Here is a 25,059-nt window from a genome sequence, read left to right as displayed (position 1 = left end):
ATATAGTGGTGGTTGGGCCTGCTTTCTTGTATCACGGCTGGAGGTGGCACCTGATGGAGGTGCTGGTGCAGTCGAAATAGAGAATGCACGTGGTGTCCATGATGAAGGTTGACCTGCAGAATAGTTAGTTCATGCCAATGCCTGTCGATCCTGCACTTCATGTTCAGCTTTAAAAGCAAGATGGAATAGACGAGTGATATTATTATACTCCTTATACTCTAGAATGGTCTGAATCTCTCTATTTAATACACCCACAAAACATGCAAGCATAGCTTCATTATCCTCAACATTACTACATCTAATCATGCCAGTTTGTAATTCCTGATAATATCCCTCTACAAAATTTTTTCCTTGTCTTAAACGCTGCAATTTTTGAAGTAATTCATGTTGATAATATGGTGGAACCCAACGAGTATGCGTAGCAGTTTTCAAAGCAGCCCAAGTAGTTGGAATTTATTCGGATATAATCTACAATGTTCAGACCACCACACACAAGCAAAACTAGTGAAAGCACAAAGTGCAGCAGCAACACGTCTCTCCTCAGGATATTCTAAACATGTAAAACATTGTTCGGTTTCTAACTCCCAAGTAAGATATATATCAGGAACGTATCTACCCTCAAATGGTGGAATATTCCATTTTAGTTTAGGGAGATGGTCATGATCTCGTATCTGAGGGGGAGCCCTACCATTGCCATTATTTGCATGTGGATGACCTGGTGGTTGCACGTAGTTCTGATTTTGATCAACCTCATCCTTGTAATATCCCACATAATCTTCCTCCTCCGCATCAGCAGCAGGAGCCACAGAAGTATCGACAGCAGCACCAACAGTTTGGCCAGGCTCAAGAGGGACACGGCTCGCTCGGCGGAGGGCTATTTCGCGATGTGGAGGTAGTCGTCGTCGTCGTCGTCGTTGTTGTTGTTGTTGCTGTTGTTGCAGAGGTGCGGCAGGTGCAGCTGGTGGTGGTTGTGGAAGACGCGCAAGAAGTTCATTAAATTTGTTATTGACCTTTGTTTTGAATGTCTTCTCAAAGCCCGTTCAGCACATCTTGCACCTGTTCAGTCATCATTTGCTGAAATTTATCACGCAACTCGTTATTCGTCATGTTCTCCTAGTCAGTCTCATCGACTTGTGATCCTGCCATGGTTAGCAGCAATAGAAACACACAAGAATATGACCCTACAGACTACTAGAAAATGGTGGTGGTGGGGCATCACAAATCCGTCAAGCAAATCTCAAATTCTTACCAGTTCTTACCCAGCAGCAGGCGGTGATCGGCAACAGTCGTAGTCAAAACTCTCAAAACTTGGATAGAGCGATTACCAGGGAGAGTCAAACGCACGACGTATATGTATATGGAGATGGGAAGGCTTATAATATGGTAGCAAAAAGGGTCAGCAACGGTACTGTGTTGGTCCTAGGCTATACCGTGCTAGAGATGCGAGCCTAGATCACTAACAAAATCACGGTGCTGCACGTAAATAAGGGAGGAGCACACTCTGAAATTTTTTTCCTTTTTTCACTTTTTTCTCTTTTTTTTCCTCCGCAACAATTTTTTTCTCGAAAAAGTCTACAAATGGTCTAAAAACTGCCTAGCCAGAATTTTCCAGACTTAGTTTTTTTAAACTGGAACTATTTTTCTACTGCGGGTAGCACGAAAGTTCGGGAGTCCTACTCTGTCATGACTCGAAGTATGGCGTGATCTGTAAATCCAAAACAGAGTAATAAAATACTGGGCTCGGACTAGGACTGGTGACGGAAATGAATCTGGTGGAACTCGGACTGGTGACGGACATATGTTGCAAGTGGACTCGAATTAGCGTGATGGCGGCGGATATGTGGTGCCGTATATGGACTCGGATTGGTGGTGAATATGTGGTGGTGGTATATGGCAGCGACGATGAAGTTGGTGTGGTGGTGGTATATGGCAGCAGCGATGATGATGATGCGGTGGTGATATATGGCAGTGGCGACGTGACAACCTGTGAACAGAACTCGAAACTTGACACGACGATGCAACCGCAAAATCAACAAAGCAAATACAGAAAAGATTATGCAAAGGCTCAGATTGGTTAGGATAGGATGAACTAACCCTAATTTTTTTGGCTTTTTCGTGGACTATAGGTATGAAGAACATACTCGGTCTAAACTACGAAAAACTGTAAAATCTCACCAAGAAACCTGGAAATCTGATACCACTTGATAGAGGCGAAGGTGTCCCGATGTTTCAATGAGATATATATCGTTTTCTGTGGGAGTCGACTTTGACGATCCGACTATGAACATGCGAAGACGTCGCGCCTTAGCAATCGCTAAACCAACTTCTGAGGGTTATTGTCCACGCCGGAGCACGATCAACCTGACCACGAGAGTCTATTTCTTGCGAGCAAACGAAGAACAAGCAAGAAATTGAGATTGCAATCTGGATATTGCGAATAAAATAGGAAAGCTTTATTAATGAAGGTGGGGTTCTGTGACGTCTTGGTCTGGTCGTTGGACACAAACAGAGTACGCGAAGTTGCAGCTATGGAGAACTTTTAATCTAAACCAAACCCAAAGTCTAAACAATGCCCTAAGGACTGTATATATGGAGGAGAGAGGGGGGAATTTCATGGCCCTTGGAGGAGGGGGTCCGAAACCAACCCAAACTCTTGTTTCCACACACATACAGACTCTAAAAACAACCTATAATCAACTATTTCGAAATTACTTGGGCCTGGCCCAAAAATAAGGAGACGCATGACCTAGAATAGCCTCTGGACGAAATTTATGAAGTGGCATCTTGTTTATTTCGTCCAAGGCTTCATGCACTCATTATGGTGGCTTGAAAGTCCTGGAATCATCACTTGTAACTCCGTTCTTGTTCCCCTTGCGCATGCCATCATCTCCATGGTTGAACTTTCTCAAAAGATCATCCATCTTGTCCAAGCTAGAACCTTCATTTGTAAGCAAAACAAATGTATCCAATTTAGGCAACATCATATTCTCATGAACATTAGAATTGTTACCAAGAAACGGAAGTACCTGGTAATGCAATTGGCGTGCGCGAGCTCTAGTAATTGGTCCAATATGTATAGCAGGAGGGGCTGTGGGTGTAACAATGGTATTTGATGTAGGGTACGAACCCTAGGGGGGCGATCTTTCACAAAAGGAGCGGATCCCGTGATGAACACAAAGAACGTGAGGGGAAACACGAGGGGAAACACAAAGGGAAACACCAGAGAAACACTAAACCAACAAGAAATAGTCACACATATGCTAGATCCTTGAGTACATAAGAGATCACATGATCCACGGTCAACTAAGGATGATACAAGTAGTACCTCTCCGTGAGGAGGTCTTGAGGTTCTTCCCGTAAAGGGGTCCTGAATCCGCTTGGGGGATCTTCTCCGAGGAGAAGGTAACCAAGTGGATGAGCAAAGCTCTCACACAAAATATGAGCTAATGATGCGGAGCATCTCAAGGCGATCCCCATGGACTTACCTAAATCTCCCACGACACCACTTGGACCAATGACAAGAGCCCGTGCGAGTGCCATCGAGAACAAGGTTAACTCTATCCTTGTTGAACTCCTCTTTGACCCACTTGAGACATGCCTACTACCTCAAGCGGAGATGCTTTGTGTGCTTATGTACCATGGAAACAACCAAGGAGAAGTTACGGTACCAGATAGACATCGAAAGCATGAAGAACATCTTCCCATCTCAGAAATCCCGGAACAACCACCCATGTACCACCCAACAACCGCCCAGGCGGTACAACCGCTAGACTACTGGTCAACTACTGGTCAAGCTTCTGTCATCAAGTGGTGCTAGGCTGGTACAACATTGGTTTATCCCCACAATAGCCACCCGACCGGTACAACCGCCCCAAGCACTTGTACAACCACTGAGCACCTTCGGAAACATCTCCAAGAACCGATACCTGAGCTCCCAGCGGAACAACCACCACCATGACTGGTACTACGGGCCTGCCTGTGCGCAGTGAAAGGGTCAACGACCCGTGTAACCCCCAACTTACCCTTTATACTATAAGAACTCCTCCCCTAGCTCCGAATTAGGGTTAGCAAAGGATTAGCTCATATTTGTGTGAGAGCTTTGCTCATCCACTTGGTTACCTTCTCCTCGGAGATCGCGCCTCCTTCGGAGAAGATCCCCCAAGCGGATTCAAGACCCCTTCATGGGAAGAACCTCAAGACCTCCTCGCGGAGAATATCATTCTACTTGTATCATCCTTAGTTTACCGTGGATCATGTATGTCTTATGTGTTTGAGGATCTAGCATATGTGTGACTATTTCTTGTTGGTTTTACTGATTCTCTCGTGTTTCCCCTCGTGATTACCCTCGTTTTGCCCCTCGTGTTCTTCGTGTTCTTCATGTGATCCGCTCCTTTCGTGAAAGATCGGCCCCTAGGGTTCCTACCCTACATCATCTTGGTATCATGAGCCACGTTGATCACGATTTTGGAGCCTCCCCTCTTTGTTTTCTAGCTTGATTTTCTAGTTTTTGTCCTAAATTCAAAAATCCCCACCAAAAATAGCCCCCAATTTTTTTTGTGATTTGTTGGTGTGATGAAGTTTTGTTGGATTTGATCCGCGGACTTGTTTGGTTTCAAGTGGACCTAGCATCTCCCCAAGTTTCACCACTTTCCATCCATGAATTCCATCCACTTTTAGCCCGAAAATCATCCGTTTCCGACACAATTTCGTCCCGACACCAATGGTACTTCCACCCACTCCAAGCGGTACCACCGCTGAGCTCTAGGAGCGGTACAACCCCCATCCCTAGCGGTACTACCGTCCCTCCCAGGTTCAGCCTCGGTTGATTGACAGTTTTGACCATAACTTCCACATCCGGAATCCGATTTACGCGTTCTTTAGCTCGTTGAATAGCTATTGACATCCTACATCCATATAGATAGATTCCTACACAATTTGACAATTTGACAACTTCAAACTTTTTTCATTTATTGGCATCATTGCCTAGGCCCTCCACCATATCATGTGCATAACACCACCGCTTTCCGCAAACAGTCTCACTTCCACATTGCCAACTTCGAAAGCACCATGTTGACTTTGGTTTTGATACTTTGAGTTGTGGTTCATCGTTTCCTAGGGTGTTTCGGCTAACTAGGAACGGTTCGACATCGACATCACCAATGCTCATCATCAACGGTAACCTCACCTTGGCATCGTGATATCATCATACATTCTTGCAATTGCATTGATAACCCCATAGCCTTACTTTTTGCGTTTCCTTTGAGTATTGCGGGCAACGTGACTTGTGCACATTAGTGATCATAAATCCCATAACATACGTGCATATCATTGGTGCATATCTTGGTATCATCTCTTGTGTCACAAGGTTGTCATCGCATACACAATTGCTATCTTGGTTCATGAATCATTGCATGAGAAAAGATCTCAAACAAAAAAAGATCCAAACAAGCTTTTAAGAAAACAAGGGAAAGATAAGTAAAGAGCTTTTAAGCAAGAACCATAGCATCATACAATATTAAGATTGTCATAATAGATCATCTTGGATCATATCGATGAAACACCATACATAGAGCATACTTGGGATATAAGTCGTTGCATTTTTTGCTTAGTAGGTTGTGCACAAGTCTTCATATCCGCCTATTGTGCAATCGTGGTAGCATCTCTCTAGTGTTGTGCAACAAGAGCATTTTCGTGGATTCCACATTTTGGCTCATCCTTGGTTGCACGACCCCGCTTATCTCTTTGCGAGTGTGTTTCCGTGTACCGTATATTGCTTGGTCTACTTGTTGCATTGCAAACTTGCGAATCTTTTCCAACATTATTGAAGCTGACTAACAATTGCATCAAATTTTGTGCCACTATCCTAACCAGGCTCCACCATAAGCTTTTACTTGTGTAGGTGTGAGAAACCGACAAGAATTGGTAACAATTGTGCTATTTCCTTATTCCACATTGGAGTGATCATTGATCCACATTCAACTTTGGTCAAGGTACATTTGGTATACGTTCTTCTCTTTCTCCCACTCACATATTTCTTTTGGAATGATGGATAGGCCAAGTACTTGATGCGGAGTAGCCCAAGGTCATCCCCATGGACCTACCATCGTCTCACCAAGTGCCTAGCGGACCCATGACACAAGCACATGCAAGAGCTCTTGAAACCGAGGTGACATCTCTCCTCTCACATTTCCACTTTGATGCACATGAGACATGGCTACTACCTCATACAGACACATTGTGCATACTCAGGTAACATGGAGAAGCTAAGGAGCAAGGAGAAGAAGAAGAGGAAGATGGACGTGAAGACGGAGAAGAAGAAGTGATGAAGAAGAAGCTACAGGCTCCGGACAACCGGCCAGGACCGGACGTCCGACGATCTCCAGGCTCCGGACGTCCGACCCAGACCGGACGTCCGACGCTTCCACACCCGAGCCAAAACTACGGATTTCCGACACCCCTCGGACGTCCGACCCCGACCGGACGTCGACCGAAGACCACCCGAGCCAAATCTATGGACGCCCGACAGGCACCAGACGTCCGGACCCTCGCGAGCCTCCGGATGACCCGTGACTCCTGGACGTCCGACGCCTGTGTGATGTTTCGTGTTGGGGCGCAACCCATGTACCCCTTCGCCCCCCTCTTTTGCACTAAGACTATATATAGACCTCATATTCCTTCTAGCTAGTGTTAGCATTGGTTTTCTCATTTGAGAGATAGAGCATTGCTCATCCACATTGGATCCACTCCTCGAGAGAGACCACGGCCTCTTCGGAGAAGATCCCTTTGACTTCAAGACCTCCTCGCGGAGAAGAACATGAAGACTTCCTCACGGAGAAGACCGGCTTCCCTTGTATCGTCCCTAGTTGATCGTGTACCGTGTGAACTCTTATGTATCCGAGGATCTAGCACATGTGTGACTATATTGTGTTGGTTTAGTGATTCTCACGTGTTTTCTCTTGTGTTTCCCCTTTGTTTCCCCCTCGTGTTCTTCGTGTTCATCGCGGGATCCGCTCCTTTCGTGAAAGATCGGGCGATTTGGGTTCTACCCTACATCATCTTGGTATCATGAGCCAAGTTGATCACGATTTCGGAGCCTCCTTGTTGTGTTGCTAGCCTAGTTTTTGTTGTTTTTGTCCCAAATTCGAAAATTCCCCACAAAAATAGCCCCAATTTTTTTTTGATTTGTTGGTGTGTTGAAATTTTGTTTGATTTGATCTGTGGATTTGCTTTGTTTTGATTGGATCTAGCTTTTCCCCCTTGTCTCCAAACTTCCATCCACAAAATCCTCCGGATTGGACGAATTTCCACATCTCCACCACGAACCCCTACACCCAAATTTCACCCTGGCACCAGACGTCCGACCCCTACCGGACGTCCGACGATCGGACGATCGGCCCAACTCGGACATCAGACGAACCCTGACGAAACTGATATTTTTTTCTTCCGTTTTGCACCACCATTGCCCCACATTTCCGCATACGCACTCCTACCACCTATACACCATCACCACTTCCGCATACCACCAACCTTGCTTACCCGTTTCGCACTCCGACACGTTTTGCCTCTTCTAGCTTTGAGAATTTGAGTTGTCATTCCGTATCCTTTTGTGTTTCGGCTATCTAGGTACGGTTCGACATCAACATCACCGCCACTCATCTTCGCCATGGACGTGTCATCGACAACGACCACCTCGACTACATCTTGGTATTCGTTCCACCATTTTGACACCATACCGTAAGCAAGAATGGTAACCTCGTCTTGGTATCGTGATACATCATTCTTGCCATTACATTGATAGGCATCATAGCCTTACTCCTTTGCGTTGCTTACCAAACGAGACTAGCCATTGAGTATTGCCGGCAATGAGACTTGTGAACATTAGTGATCATACTTCCCATAGCATAGATACATCATTGCTGCATATATTGGTATCATCTCTTGTGTCACAAAGTTTTCATCGCATACACAATTGCTATCTTGGCTCGTCAAGCATTGCATGAGAAAAGAGCTCAAACATCAAAGAGCCAAACAAGCTTTTAAGCAAAAAGGAAAGATAAGCAAAGAGCTTTTAAGCAAGAACCATCGCATCATACGACATTAAGATTTTCATACTAGATCATCTTGGATCATATCATAGGAACACCTTGCATAGAGCATACTTGGGATAGAAGTCGTTGCATTTCTGCTAAGTAGGTTGTGAACAAGTTCTTGTATCCGCCTATTGTGCAATCGTGCTAGCGTCTCTCTGGTGTTGTGCAATAATAGCATTTTCGTGGTTCCCACATTTTGGATCATCCTTGGTTTCCCAACCCCACTTATCTTTTTGCGTGTGTGTTTCCGTGTACCTTATATGCTTGGTCTACTTGTTACATTGCATCTTGCGAATCTTTTCCAACATTATTGAAGCTCACTTACAATTGCATCAAATTTTGTGCCACCATCCTAACCAAGCTCCACCATAAGCTTTTACTTGTGTAGGTGTGAGAAACCGACAAGAGCTAGTACCAATTGTGCTATTTCCTTGTCCTACATGGGAGTGATCATTGATCCACTTTCTACTTCGGTCAAGGTACATTTGGTATTCGTTCTTCTCTTTCTACTACTCACATTTGTATTGGAATGATGGATAGGCCAAGTACTTCTACAAACCCACTCTTCATTGAGCACGTCGACGACATGAACTCCTACGTCACCAAGAGCCACCTCTTCGGTGCACAACGTGCTTTGCATCAAGAGAAGCAAGCAATGAGTGAACGCATCGACAACCTCACCGCCGACTTGCGACTCTCCGAGCAACGTACAAGGGACTACTTCGACCACAAGCTCGACGATCACAAGCAAGAGAATGACGCAAGGATGGACGAGATTCAAGCTTTGCTTCTCAACCGCTCTTCTTCCACTTCGTCTTCATCAAGGACCCGCTCAAGTCGACACTCCGACTTCACCCACTCCGGCTCAAGTACACCGACATCGAACACTTATGCCGTGTCGCGCGCAACGATCGTCAAGAAAGCCTCAATCCTCTACACGACACCGAATCTCAAGAGCACCGACAATGTCAAACCCAAGAGGCTTTGGCGCTAGCACGAGAACAGCAACGACAACGCCAACATGAAGAGGAAGAGCGAGCGCGTATACACCAAGTTGCACAAGATGTCGAAGCAAAACACTGAGAACAACAACTCCGTGAAGCTCAAGCACTTGAGGCGCAACACACCCTCCAAGATTCAAGTTGAGCCATAGCCAACCGAGGCTGACAAGCTCGTGAACAAGAGGAAGCACTTCGCGAAGAAGTTCAAGAACAAAGATTTCAAGCTCGCGTGAATCGTCAAGTTCCTCCTCGATCTCGACAAGCCCCTCCACAAGCTCGCCAAGAACATCAAGTTCATCAAGAGCATGAAGACAATGGAATTCATCCACGACAAGAGCAACATGAGGTTGACAACCCTCCTCACCAAGAGCGTCACGAGCTTGACAATCATCAACAACATGGCCATCATCATCCCCGACTCCAACACAATGAAGAGAGATGCTACGGCAAGCTCAAGTTCACCATGCCCAAGTTCAATGGAAGCAACGATCCCGAGAAGTACCTTTCATGGGCATTGAAGGTCGACAAAATCTTCCGTTTGCACAACTATGAAGAAGAGAAGAAGATCGCGATGGCATCCCTTGAGTTCCAAGACTATGTCCTCATTTGGTGGGAACAAGTCATCGAGCGCCGAGAGGCAAGAGGTGAACCACCCATCACTACTTGGGCACAAATGAAGGATGTCATGAGAGCATGCTTTGTGACTACCTACTACAACTGCGACCTCTTCAAGAAACTCCAACTACTCAAGCAAGGAACCAAGAGCGTTGAAGAGTACTACAAGGAGATGGAGATTGCCATGATACGAGCCAATGTCACGTAAGACGATGAGCAAACTATGGCATGTTTCATGAATGGACTCAACCATCCTATCAAGAAGATCACCGACTTGCAACCACACTCGAACCTCATCGAGCTAGTGCATCAAGCTACAAAGCGGAACGTCAAGTGCAAGACGATTACAAGTATGCCAAGTTCTCATCCAAGTCCTACCGCTTCTGCAACAACCAAGCTTCAACGACTCCAACACCTTCTATCAAGCCATCTACAAGCAACGTCGACAAGTCGAGTTCCAAGAAAGCTTCGTCAACTCCAAGTCATCCTCCTACTACAAGAAACTTCAAGCCGAGAGCTTCATCATCCTCAACCCCCACCGATGAGACCGTCAAGACAAGTTCCTTCAAATGCTTCACTTGCGGAGGCCAAGGCCACAAGTCCTATGAGTGCACCAACAAGCGGACCATGATCCTCAACAACGACGGAACCTACGACTCAATGAGTGAAGGAGAAATAGACACTCTTGAGCAAGTCGTCATGCACCAGCAAGTGAACGATGAAGAGGAACAAGTCTTTTGTGATGAAGATTCATGTCCCGCTCTTGTTGCCTCCAAGGTCTTGACTCTCCAACATCACCAAGAAGAAGACGAAATATGCCACATATTCCACACCAAGGCCGGCATCAATGGACGCTCCGTCAAGGTCATCATCGATGGAGGGAGTTGTCATAATGTCGCAAGTGAAGAACCTTGCTCCAAGCTCCAATTGCCCAAGACGAAGCACCCACATCCATACAAAGTGCAATGGCTTAGCGACTCCGGCACTATCCAAGTCAAGCATCGAGTACAAGTCTCCTTCAAAATTGGCGCCTATGAAGACACCTTAGAGTGCGACGTCGTTCAATGACCGTTTGCCACCTTCTCCTTGGACACCCATGGCAATTTGATAGATGAGTCATCCACAACAGCCGAACGAACCACTACATCTTCAAGATGAAAGGGAAGGAGTACGTACTTCGTCCAATGTTGCTAAGCCAAGTGATCGCCGACAAGCAAGCCACCCATCGTGGAGATAATAGTGAGAGAGTGAGCCACCAAAAATAGAGTGAGCACCACAAGCCCAAATCAAGCGCCTCCACGATGAGTGACAAGAAGAACTTAATCCTATTTGCCACCAAGAGTGAGATAAGAGGAGTGTGTGAGAACCCATCTAGTGTCCTACACTATGTCCTTTTGTGCAAGAACAATGCACCACAAGCTAACAGCTCTCACACTCTTCCTCTAGTATTGTCTTCTCTTTTGCAGGAATTTCACGATGTTTTACCTGACGAGCTACCTCCGGGACTACCTCCACTACACGGCATCGAGCACCGCATCAACCACATCCCCGGAGCACCGCTTTCGAACAAAGCTCCCTACCGCATCAACCCCGAAGAAACCGAAGAAACGCAAAGGGAAGTAAAGCATCTCATAGACCATGGACATGTGCGTGAAAGTTTGAGCCCTTGTGCTGTCCTGGTCATTCTTGTGCCAAAACAAGATGGTAGCTTTCGCATGTGCTCCGATTGTAGACCTATCAATGCTATCACTGTTCGTTATAGGTATCCCATTCCATGCCTTGATGATATGCTTGATGAACTTAGTGGTGCCACTATCTTTTCAAAAATTGATCTTAAAAGTGGTTACTATCAAATCCGCATCTGTCGGCGTCCTGGGAACAGAGGTCCCCAGGCTTGCCTGCCTGCGGCCCGCGGCGTGGCTAAACCAGTAGGCCGTATGGCCCATCTTCATCAACAAGGCATCCACGACCATCGCGAGGGGCCAAGCCTCACGAAACGGACAACACAAGACCTCCTCTGGAGTGGCCTAGTTGGGCAGGCTCACAAGGAGCGGAGATATGAAGGCGAGGCAAATATCACAAGGCTCTCGTGATGTGAGCCATGACGATCGACATCAGGAGGGCGCCAGTGCGCGAAGCGTCCTTGTTTCCTCTTTGGTGCTAAGGAGGCCTAATCAGGCGCGGAGTACTGAGGCATCAGGCAAAGGTTGCCATATCGGTGCAACAAGGCCAGGACCAGAAGGACGGCAAGACGGAGGTCATCGTGGAGCCCAAGACGGCGTCACCACCAGAGCCTTTGGCACGTGAAGACCACTTTTGTCAGGATAGCTTGTACTAGCTGTCCCCCTTCAAATTAACCCGCTGTTGTTGGCTCCCTTCCCGCTCAATATTTGGGAAGAGGACCAGGGCCTATATAAGTAGGACTAGCCACCACCATGGATAGAGGGAGAGGAGAGAGATCACTCTCACCCACACAAGTTAGTCAAGCACAAGAACACCACAACCTCAGGATGCTGTTCTTCCCCTTGTATTGTTCACATCACCCCAAGAGGCAATCCACCCCCACCACACTGGAGTAGGGTATTACACCACAACGGTGGCCCGAACCACTATAACTCTTGTGTCTTTCCGTATTGCGAATTCGTCGAGTTCGTCCGCAAGATCTTAGCGAGCTAGGGCATAGATCGGTGGGAGGAAAAGACTTCGCGCGCACCCCAGTGTTCGAACCTTAAGGGTTTGCTGGAACCCCACATCCGACATTTTGCGCGCTAGGTAGGGGTGTGCCGGAGCTTCTTCTCCGACAACCGACTTGCAGGTGCTCCGCGGCCGCGATGTCCGACGACCCAAGAGATGACGAGATGACTCCAACCGCTAGGCAGCCTGGCCAGCTCGGTCGGTGCCGCCCGCCTATGAAGACCTTAACCCCACGCTCCAGGCGGCACGAGCGCCGTCCAATCCGGCGGGGCGCGGGTGATGCGGCGGGGCGTCATCTACCATCACTCCGCGGCAAGTGCGAGCCGCTGCCAGAGCCGCAAGCCACGCCGCGGCAACGGCGCCGCACTCACGGCGAGAACAGGCAAACACGCAGGCAGCACTCAACATGGCAAGGGAGCTGCTACGGTGCCGGCTGATGGAAAGCGGCCGGGACACACTACTGGAATGCTTCGCCGAGCTGCTGGACGCGGCAGCCTCGGGAGCCCTGCCCTTCTGCCATCAGCTTCCTCCTTAGACCACTACGGGGATTCTCGGCGGGCCACACCGCCACCACGCACCATCAGGCGCGCCAGGGGGCTTCGTCAACACCAGCACGGCCGGCGGTGCCGGGGGCTCTACCACCCCAGTACCTCCTGCAACAAGCATGGGGACAAGCGTCGCCTTCCATGGCCCAAGTGGGATGCCATGCTATCACCCCCAGGACATCACGTTGGGCCGGACGACATGGAGTGTGGGGCACCACGACGAGGTGTTCGGGGTAACAGCCCCAGAAGCCTACATGCCCGGCATGACGGACTAGGAGTACACGCCGGAGAACGACCCCGGCTCATTTGTTGGAGAAGATTGGGAAGAAGGGATGCTAGGAGTCAATGCTTTCCAGGAGCTGTTGGGGAACCACCACGACCGCGTGTGCAACGACCGCTATAGGGTACCCCTAATCCCTCAGGAGCAAGCTTACGCTAACCATGAGTCGCAGGAGGAGCAGGTCACCATAGCGGTAGGTGGCCCCAGCTCGACGGCCCCCCTGGCAGCGGGAGGATCGTGTTGGCAGCTATAGGAGAGGGGTCGGGAGCCAGGCCCCTCCCCAAAGCATGCAAGGCCAGGGGTTACCCGGAGGTAGGCCCTCTGCCGGGGAGGCTTCGAGGACCCTTCCCCCGGGATAGGACCCGTGGTCACCGAGGGAACCGCTGGCGTCCCCTTTTACCTCTTTTTGTGTCGTCCTGGTGACCGGTTGGCTCAAAGGAGGTCAGGGGTGGCACAAGGTGGGGCCCTCGTCTGGCGATATGAAGCAAGGCCGTTACCTGTGAAGAAGGCCCAATGCCTGTGATGCTCGCCGCCCGTGACACTCTCACGTAATAATGAGTTTGGGCTGTACATGCCTCGGAGTCTCAGGAGCGCCGGCCTCAGGCCCTGGGGCTCCCTCCCACGCCTAGTGGCAGCACTTAGCTCCGCGCTGGTGAGAAGACTTGAAGACCTGAAGACTAGACTAGGTGCCGGACGCGACCTTTTGCTTTGGATCTCTCTTTCTGTGGCTTTGCTTTTTGGATCTAGATTTAAGTTGAAGCTGAATTTTTTATCGATGCGCGCGGGGGGTGCCTTTTCTTGTTTGAGCCATTTCTCACCTTCCGGATCTCGTTTGGTTTGGGACTCATGTCCATCGCCTTTCCCTCGCAAGCTCCTCGCGAGCCGGACCGCGCAAAGCGCACGCTCGTGAAGCACGCGCCAGCGTTGCGGCTGGCGCTCACCTCTTGAGGGGCCCCCTCAGACGGGGCGATAAGCTCCACAGGATTCTTAGAAGCTCGTCGCTTCACGACCCAGCCCGGAGCTGGCCCTGACTAAGCTAAACCACGACGGGATGCTCACCCCGGCTTCACGAGTTCACGAGGACACATACCCACATCGCATAGGAAAGTAAAAACTACAATTTGCTTACATGAGGGGCTCCCCCTCTCAAAATGCTCTTACGAGCCTTCCAAGGGACACGCCCGAGTTTTGCATGTAGGATGAAACGACAGGAGAACATGGGATCAGCCCGAAACATCACTCGCTACATCACCCGCGGACGCGTCACTCGCATCAACATTGTCTTCGTCGGTGTCGTCTTCGTCTGCGACGACCACCACCGCGTCATCCTCCGAGGTGAAGGCCCTAACTAATGCGTCCACATGGTCCTCTACCCAACGAGCCAGGTCGCCCCGGACGCTCGTGGGTACGGGGGCAATGCGGCGTCGAAGTCCAAGTTGGGGTCGGCATTCAGAAGGTGGCTGAAGACACGGGAGAAAGCGCGATCAAGCAGACCACGCCCCCTTTCCTCCACAAGCTGGCGATCCCTGGAAGATCGAGCCTCCAGGCGCGTCACCACCTCGGTGAAGAAGGTCAGGTGGCTAGCATACTCATTCGAGTGAGGGGCCAGGGCGTTCTCGTCGCAGATGTAACCCAGGGTGGTGTTGGACCTGTTCCGGAGGTCCTGAAGCATAGGAGCATGCTCGCGCTCCAGCGTCTGGCGCTGAAGCACTTCCTCCCTGTTTTGCCGTGCGACGGCCTCAGCATCATCAACTCGGTTCCGGAGAGAGAGAGTAGCTCGGCGCGGGCGGAGGCCAAATCCGCATGCGCTGTAACCAGGGTGGCGGTTGTGGCCTCCGCACGCCTCTCGGCCTCATCCAACCTAGGCCTGAGGGCGGCAGCCCTCGCATCCTCCAGACCCGTGAGTTTCAGCTTCGAGTCGTACCTGCCCTCCAAATCTACGCGAACCTCGACCACCCGGCGATTGATCTCCTGCTCGACTCTAGCCTCGCGGGCCCCGACGACGTCTTCTGCTTGACCAACTTGACGCTCCCTGGTCTCCAGTTTGCTCGAGCTCGAGGCTGCGCTCCACAGCTTCCAGGGCCAACCCCTCCTCGCGCTTCCGGACCTCCTCTTCCTCCGCGGGCGTCCCCCTCAGTGATGCAAGAGCGGCCCCGCGTGCCTCCACCTGCTGCTCAAGGGACGCGCTCTAGGCCTGGAGCCCCCACGTGCGCTCCCCTGCAGCCCCGCGATGGCGATCGGCCTCACGAGCCTCTTCCAAGGCTCGCGAGCGGGCTTCATGGGCGATCTTGTGGGACGCCTCGGCCTTCGCATTCTCGAGGTCGCGCTGATAGCAACCGAGGTTGATGGCCACCCTCAGCTTGCGCTGATGGCCACCCTCAGCTTGCGCCGCTCCTCCACCGGTCGGAGACCTTCAGCCTCAAGACGCGAATCGACACCAGCGAGCTCTTCACCGAGGCGGCTCGTCGCGCCCATCGCCTCCTGGAAAAACTCATGACGAACTACGCTCCGCCGGCACTCGAGCTCGAATGCTCGACTCGTGTTGTCCTCTACCTCGGGGGCAGCGGGGGGAGCATCAAGTGGCGCGCTACCTCCTGGCGGGGGGCTGGGGGCTGGCGCCACGCCTGGCAGGGGGCTGGGGGCTGGCGCCACGCCTGGCGTCAGCCCGTCCAAGTGAGGAGCCCAAGCTGATCGGGGCTCGCGCTTGAAGTGGAACTGAAGATCGAGGTCAGCCAGCGGCTGTTCATGAGCAAAGGAGGAGTCTTGGGCACGCCCGCCGAGCTCCACACCAGACCGTGGGGGAGGGGCGGCCAAGCCGAGGAATCAGCGCGCCATGAAAGCGGGGACGCTCCCCCAACCGACCTTGCACCAGGGGTGGCAGGTAGGCCAGGAACGCTCAAGGCCAATGGGGGAGTTGGTGAAGGAGGAGGTAGCCTCTCGGAAGACGCAACAGCGTCGACAGAAGGAGCCCTAAAGGACAGACGTCAAAATAAGAATACCACACGCAAGAAGCCATGGCAATAAGATTCTTACGCGTCAATGGCGATGTACTTCCGACGCTTCAACGGCCCGAAGATATTGCTGCCACTGGGGGACCCCTTCCTCTTGGGAGCTCCTCGAAGTCCACACAAAGACGACCGAAGCGCTGGACGTGACGGCCGGTGCACGGGGAGCCGAAGAAGAACTAAGAGGGATGCCTTCAGGGGAGCCCGGTCGTGGCGAACAGCCCGGCGCCTTATCACTGCGACCTCCCGAGGCTCCTGGAGCCTCAGCATCGGGAGCCACTTGCTGCATCTCCTCAACAATCTACACCTCAGGAGGAGGGTCGTAGGCCCCCGAGGACTACACCCCCAGATCACCACTCGACATGTGCTCCTCAACACTCGAGCCGCTGGCCCCCGTCGCAGCTCGCCCTCCTGCGCCGCCACCTGGGGGGAGCTCGGCACCGGCGGCAAGGAGGGTGACCACGATGATGGGGTTCTCGCGGGGCCCCATCAAGCGGATTGGGCGCAGCCCCCACTCATAAGAGGGAGGCATGCTCGCGGCAAATGTGACTTTGTTCTCGCAACAGTACAACAGGCAGCTGTTCCTGGGCATCTCATCCAGTAGAGGGACACCTGATAGGACCGTGAGCACTGTTTGCCACACTGCAAGAGGAAGCCCCTCCTCCTGAAACCTCATGTTGTCCTAGCTGCAGAGCAAGTCCCACATCGGGCGGGAGTGGCGCTGAAATGGAGCGACTCGACGCCTGACGAACTCCCTCACCACCATGGGCGCAGTCACGACGAGGTCCTTCAACCACCTCAGCCTGGCCCAGACGGGGGCAAGGCAGGGGCTCGTGAGCTTCTGATGACCCTAGCCGGAGTTTGGAATAGCAGGCCCCACCGAAGCTTGGAGCAGAGGGTTGAGCACGCCGGCGTCAACAAACACCCATCGTGTACGGAACTCGCTCGTGGATGAAGGAAGCTCGAAGTCGATCCCCGCACCTGCTGTCACAGCCACGGCCTAGAAGCCCACGCACCCCGAGCTCTACCGGGGACCGGTGAGATGCAATCAGAAAAAGTGGCAGAGGAGTCCCACGGAAGGAGCGATGCCCACCATGGCCTCGCACAAGAAGGCGAAGACGGCAAGAAGGGTCACAGATTGAGGGTCGAGATGGAGCATGGGGATTTGATAGTGCTCGAGCACCGCGTTGAAGAAGGCGGAGAAGGGAGGAATCAGGCCAGCCCAGAGGGCCTCAATGAAGATCAGAATTTCGGCGACTGCCCGAGCCATGCGAGCGCGAGACGTGGGCCAAGCTGCCGTCGCTCCCCACTCGTTGAAACTGGAGGCAAGCATGGGGCGCACCTTGTCCATGGCTTCGTTGTTGAGCACCCGGGGCCGCCTGAGCGCCGAATCGAAGGATGGAGGCGCAGTTGGCGAGGACACAGGTTTCTTCCCCTTCTCGGTTTGTTTCGGCGACATGGCGGTGAAGCAGGCGGAGCGCAAGTCAGATTGGGAGGACGGAGCAGGGCCTCGAGGAAGCAGGGAGATTGGAAGAGCCAGGCATGGCGAATGAAGAATAACTGTGTAAGAGGCGGGGGCCGCACAGCCAGGCGGATTCAAAGGCAGCGTGGGGAAGTGGAGACGCCCACATCCAATCAACCGCCACGCGTGAACCGAGGCCGCAGGCTTTTGGGGCCCACGGCGCTCTGTACTTGGCCCTTGGCTTCGCCGCGAAGCCAAGCCCGAGCGCACCTTGGGCCCGGGGGCTACTGTCGGCGTCTTGGGAACGGGGGTTCCCAGGCTTGCCTGCCTGTAGCCCGCGGCGTGGCTAAGCCAGCAGGCCGTACGACCCATCTTCATCAACAAGGCATCCAAGACCCTCACGAGGGGCCACGCCTCGCGAGGCGGACGACACAAGACCTCCTCTAGATTGGCCTAGTCGGGCAGGCTCACGAGGAGCGGAGATATCCAGGCGAGGCAAACCTCACGAGGCTCTCGTGACGTGAGCCATGACGATCGACATCAGGCGGGCGTCAGGCGGGCGCCAGCGCGCGCAGCGTGCTTGTTTCCTCTTTGGTGCTAAGGAGGTCTGCGCAGGCGAGGAGTAGCGAGGCATCAGGCAAAGGTTGCCATATCGCTGCAACAAGGCCAGGACCAGAAGGACAGCAAGACGGAGGTGATCGTGGAGCCCAAGATGGCGTCACCACCAGAGCCTTTGGCACGCGAAGACCACTTTTGTCAGGATAGCTTGTACTAGCTGTCCCCTTCAAATTAGCCCGCCGTTGTTGGCTCCCTTCCTGCTCAATATTTGGGAAGAGGACCAGGGCCTCTATAAGTAGGACTAGCCACCACCATGGATAGAGGGATAGGAGAGAGATCACTCTCACCCACACAAGTTAGAGAAGCACAAGAACACCTCAACCTCGGGAGGCTGTTCTTCCCCTTGTATTGTTCATCATCATCGCAAGAGACAATCCACCACTACCACACTAGAGTATGGTATTACACCACAACGGTGGCCCAAACAAGTATAAATCTTGTGTCTTTCTGTGTTGCGAGTTCACCGAGTTCGTCCGCAAGATCTTAGCGAGCTAGGGCATAGATCGGTGGGAGGAAAAGACTTCACGTGCACCCCAGTGTTCGAACCTTAAGGGTTTGCCGGAACCCCACATCCGACAACATCCAAGAGGGTGATGAATGGAAAACCGCTTTCAAAACCATGTTTGGCGTGTATGAGTGGTTAGTCATGCCTATGGGTCTATAGGAAGCACTGGGTACTTTTATGCGTCTTATGAATCATGTCTTTCGCCCTTACATTTGTGTGTTTGTTATGGTCTACTTCGATGATATCCTTGTTTTTAGCAAGTCTCTCAAAGAGCATGTCACCCATGTCCGAACCGTTTTACAAACTCTTTGAAAAGATCGTCTCTATGCTGATATGGAGAAATGCCTTTTTGGCGTTGACAAGCTCGTTTTCTTGGGTTCTGTTGTTTCCTCTAAGGGTGTTCATGTAGATGAGTCCAAGATCAATGCTATTAAGACTTGGCCTCAACCAACCAACTTGCAACAAGTGCGTAGCTTTCTTGGCCTTGCGGATTTCTATCGTCGCTTTTTGAAAGAATTTAGCACCATTGCTTCGCCTTTGCATGCCTTGAGCAAGAAGAATGCACCTTTTGTCTGGGGACCATCCCAAGATACCGCTTTCAATGAGCTTAAGAATTTGCTTACTCATGCTCCTGTGCTTGCATTACCCAACTTTGACAAACCCTTTGAGATTCTTTGCGATGCTAGCAGTAATGGCATAGGAGGTGTGTTAACATAAGAGAAGCGACCAATAGAATACTTTAGTGAGAAACTCTCCGGCGCGCTACTCAATTACCCCATATATGACAAAGAGCTATATGCTTTAGTCCGTGTTTTGCATGAATGGGAACACTATATTCGCCCTCATGAGTTTATCATTCATACCGATAATGAAACGCTCAAGTATCTTAAGGCCAAACCAAGTTGAACAAGCGTCATGCTAAATGGAGTGAATTTATTGAGTCTTTTCCTTATGTCATCAAGTACATCAAAGGTAAGGAAAACATTGTGGCGGATGCCCTTTCCCTCATATGCATGCTTGTTACTCAACTTGAATTGGATGTCATTGGCTTTGAGCATATAGAAGACTTGTATGAGTATGATCCTACTTTTGCTACTCCTTATGCCAAGTGTTTGACGCACACCTCTTCGGAACGCTATTACATCAAAGATGAATTGATGCGGAGCATCCCAAGGCCATCCCCATGGACCCAACTACATCTCGTACAACACCTCTTGGACCCATGACACGAGCACGTGCAAGAGCTATTGAAACCGAGGTGCCATCTCTCCTCTCACAATTCCACTTTGGTGCACATGAGACATGGCTACTACCTCATATGGACACATTATGCATGCTCAGGTATCATGGAGAAGCTAAGGAGCAAGGACAGGAAGAAGAGGAAGATGGACGTGAAGACGGAGACGAAGAAGAGGAGCTGCAGGAAAAGTCCGAGCCACCGGACCACCGACCGGGAATGGACGTCCGGATCCTGAAGCATCAGCGAACGTTCGGTCTAGACCGGACGACTAGCGCACCTCCATCCAAGCCAAACGAGCGGACATCCAGTCCAGACCGGACGACCGGTGCCCCTGCACCCGAGGCAAAAGAGCGAACGTCCAACTGATGTCTACCACACAACCTTCTTTTTGTAGACGTTGTTGGGCGTCCAAGTGCAGAGGTTTGTAGGACAGTAGCAAATTTCCCTCAAGTGGGTGACCTAAGGTTTATCAGTCCGTAGGAGGCGTAGGATGAAGATGGTCTCTCTCAAGCAACCCTGCAACCAAATAACAAAGAGTCTCTTGTGTCCCCAACACACCCAATACAATGGTAAATTGTATAGGTGCACTAGTTTGGCGAAGAGATGGTGAAACAAGTGGTATATGGATAGTAGATATAGGTATTTGTAATCTGATAATAAAAAAACAGGAATGTAACTAATGATAAAAGTGAGTGTAAACGGTATTGCAATGCTAGGAAACAAGGCCTAGGGTTCATACTTTCACTAGTGCAAGTCCTCTCAACAATAATAACATAATTCGATCATATAACTATCCCTCAACATGCAACAAAGAGTCATTCCAAAGTCACTAATAGCGGAGAACGAACGAAGAGATTATGGTAGGGTACGAAACCACATCAAAGTTATTCTTTCCAATCAATCCGTTGGGCTATTCCTATAAGTGTCACAAACAGCCCTAGAGTTCGTACTCGAATAACACGATAAGATAACTTCAAAGGGGAAACTCAATTCATTACAAGAGAGTAGAGGGGGGAGAAAACATCATCGGATCCAACTATAATAGCAAAGCTCGCGATACATCAAGATCGTATCACCTCAAGAACACGAGAGAGAGAGAGAGAGAGAGAGAGAGAGAGAGAGATCAGACACATAGCTACTGGTACATACCCTCAGCCCCGAGGGAGAACTACTCCCTCCTCGTCATGGAGAGCACCGGGATGATGAAGATGGCCACCGGAGAGGGATTGCCCCCTCCGGCAGGGTGCCGGAACGGGTCTATATTGGCTTTCGGCGGCTACGGAGGCTTCTGGCGGCGGAACTCCCGATCTATCGTGCTCACGGATGTTTTTAGCATATATGGAGATATATAGGCGGAAGAAGTACGTCAGGGGGGCCACGAGGGGCTCAGGAGGGTGGAGGGCGCGCCCCCTGCCTCGTGACCTCCTCGTAGATCCCCCGACATGCACTCCAAGTCTTCTGAGCTTCTTTCCTTCCAAAAATGAGTTCCGTGAAGTTTCAGGTCAATTGGACTCCATTTGGTTTTCCTTTTCTTCGAAACCCTAAAACAGGGTAAAAGCAGAAACTGGCACTAGGCTCTGGGTTAATAGGTTAGTCCCAAAAATGATATAAAAGTGTATAATAAAGCCCATAAACATTCAAAACAGTAAATAATATAGCATGGAGCAATCAAAAATTATAGATACGTTGGAGACGTATCAGCATCCCCAAGCTTAATTCCTGCTCGTCCTCGAGTAGGTAAATGATAAAAACAGAATTTTTGATGCGGAGTGCTACTTGGCATAATTCCAATGTGATTCTTCTTAATTGTGGTATGAATATTCAGATCCGGAAGATTCTAGACAAAAGTTCATATTGACATAGAAAATAATAATACTTCAAGCATATTAACAAAGCAATTATGTCTTCTCAAAATAACATGGCTAAAGAAAGTTATCCCTACAAAATCATATAGTCTGGCTATGCTCTATCTTCACCACACAAAATATTTAAATCATGCACAACCCCAATGACAAGCCAAGCAATTGTTTCATACTTTTGACATTGTCAAACTTTTTCAATCTTCACGCAATACATGAGCGTGAGCCATGGACATAGCACTATAGGTGGAATAGAATGGTGGTTGTGGAGAAGACAAAAAGGGAGAAGATAGTTTCACATCAACTAGGCGTATCAACGGGCTATGGAGATGCCCATCAATAGATATCAATGTGAGTGAGTAGGGATTGCCATGCAACGGATGCACTAGAGCTATAAATGTATGAAAGCTCAAAAAGAAACTAAGTGGGTGTGCATCCAACTTGCTTGCTCATGAAGACCTAGGGCATTTTGAGGAAGCCCATCATTGGAATATACAAGCCAAGTTCTATAACGAAAGATTCCCACTAGTATATGAAAGTGACAACATAGCAGACTCTCTATCATGAAGATCATGGTGCTACTTTGAAGAACAAGTGTGGTAAAAGGATAGTAGCATTGTCCCTTCTCTCTTTTTCTCTCATTTTTTTATTTTTTTATTTGGGCCTTCTCTTTTTTTATGGCCACTTTTCTCTTTTTTTATTTGGGCTTCTTTGGCCTCTTTCATTTATTTTTCGTCCGGAGTCTCATCCCGACTTGTGGGGGAATCATAGTCTCCATCATCCTTTCCTCACTGGGACAATGCTCTAATAATTATGATCATCACACTTTTATTTTCTTACAACTCAAGATTTACAACTCGATACTTAGAACAAGATATGACTCTATATGCATGCCTCCGGCAGTGTACTGGGATGTGCAATGACTCAAGAGTGACATGTATGGAAGAATTATGAACGGTGGCTTTTCCACAAATACAATGTCAACTACATGATCATGCATAGCAATATGAAAATAATGAAGCGTGTCATAATAAACGGAACGATGGAAAGTTGCATGGCAATATATCTCGGAATGGCTTTGGAAATGCCATAATAGGTAGGTATGGTGGCTGTTTTGAGGAAGGTATACGGTACCGGCGAAAGTTGCGCGGTACTAGAGAGTCTAGCAAAGGTGGAAGGGTGACAGTGCGTATAATCCATGGACTCAACATTAGTCATAAAGAACTCATATACTTATTGCAAAAATCTACAGGTTATCAAAGCAAAGTATTACGCGCATGCTCCTAGGAAAAGACCATCGCTCGTTCCCGACCGCCACTCATAAGGAGGACAATCAATAAATAAATCATGCTTCGACTTCATCACATAACGGTTCACCATACGTGCATGCTACGGGAATCACAAACTTCAACACAAGTATTTCTCAAATTCACAACTACTCAACTAGCATGACTCTAATATTACCATCCTCATATCTCAAAACAATCATCAAGTATCAAACTTCTCTTATTATTCAACACACTCATAAGAGAATTTTATTATTCTTGAATACCTAGGATATTAGGATTTTAAGCAAATTACCATGCTATTTAAGACTCTCAAAATAATCTAAGTGAAGCATGAGAGTTCATCTATTTCTTCAAAATAAAACTACCACCATGCTCTAAAAGATATAAGTGAAGCACTAGAGCAAATGACAAACTACTCCGAAAGATATAAGTGAAGATCAATGAGTAGTCGAATAATTGTGCAACTATGTGAAGACTCTCCCATACAATAATTTCATACCTTGATACTTTATTTAAACAGCAAGCAAAACAAAATAAAATAAAATGACGCTCCAAGCAAAACACATATCATGTGGCGAATAAGAATATAGCTCCAAGTAAAGTTACCGATGAACGAAGACGAAACAGGGGATGCCTTCCGGGGCATCCCCAATCTTAGGCTCTTTCCACTCCTTATTCCATAGTCCATCGAATCTTTACCCAAAACATGAAAACTTCACAACACAAAACTTAAAGTAGAAAACTCGTAAGCTCCGTTAGCGAAAGAAAACAAAAGACCACTTCAAGTTACTGTAATGAACTCATTCTTTATTTATATTGGTGTTAAACCTACTGTATTCCAACTTCTCTATGGTTTATAAACTCTTTTACTAGCCATAGATTCCTCAAAATAAGTAAACAACACATGAAAAACAGAATCTGTCAAAAACAGAACAGTCTGTAGGAATCTGTAACTAATGAAAACTTCTGGATCCCCAAAAAATCTAAAATAAATTGCTAGTCCTGAGGAATTTATCTATTAATCATTTTAAAAAAGAATTAACTAAATATCGCTCTCCAAATAAAAATGGCAGCAATTCTCGTGAGCGCTAAAGTTTCTGTTTTTTACAGCAAGATCAACAAGACATCCCCAAATCTTCCCAACGGTTCTACTTGGCACAAACACTAATTAAAACATAAAAACTCAATCATAACAGAGTCTAAATAAATTATTTATTAGTAAACAGTAACAAAAATCTAGGAACAAAAATAAAGTTGGGTTGCCTCCCAACAAGCGCTATCGTTTAACGCCCCTAGCTAGGCATGATGATTTCAACGATGCTCACATAAAGGATAAGAATTGTAACATAAAGAGAGCATCATGAATAATATGACTAGCACATTTAAGTCTAACCCACTTCCTATGCATTGGGATTTTGTGAGGAAACAACTTGTGGGAACAATAATCAACTAGCATGGGAGGGTAAAACAAGCATAACTTCAAAGCTTTAAGCACATAGAGAGGAAACTTGATATTATTGCAATTCCTACAAGCATATGTTCCTCCCTCATAATAATTTTCAGTAGCATCATGAATGAATTCAACAATATAACCAGCACCTAAAGCATTCTTTTCATGATCTACAAGCATAGAAATTTTATTACTCTCCACATAAGCAAAATTCTTCTCATTCGGGATAGTGGAAGTATCATAAGAGACTTGGATACTATAAATTGTTTCCACATTAAAAGAGTAATGTTCAGAGAAGGGGTAATCATAATCATGACAAGTTTTATAAATATAATCACTACTTTTTATAGCATATGTATCATCACAATAATTATCATAAGTAGGAGGCATGCTATCATCATTATAA

Source organism: Triticum urartu, chromosome 2A (genome assembly GCF_056163025.1).
Source record: "Triticum urartu cultivar PI428250 chromosome 2A, HENAU_Tu73, whole genome shotgun sequence".
NCBI classification, from domain to species: Eukaryota; Viridiplantae; Streptophyta; class Magnoliopsida; order Poales; family Poaceae; genus Triticum; species Triticum urartu.
This window is presented reverse-complemented; position numbering follows the sequence as displayed.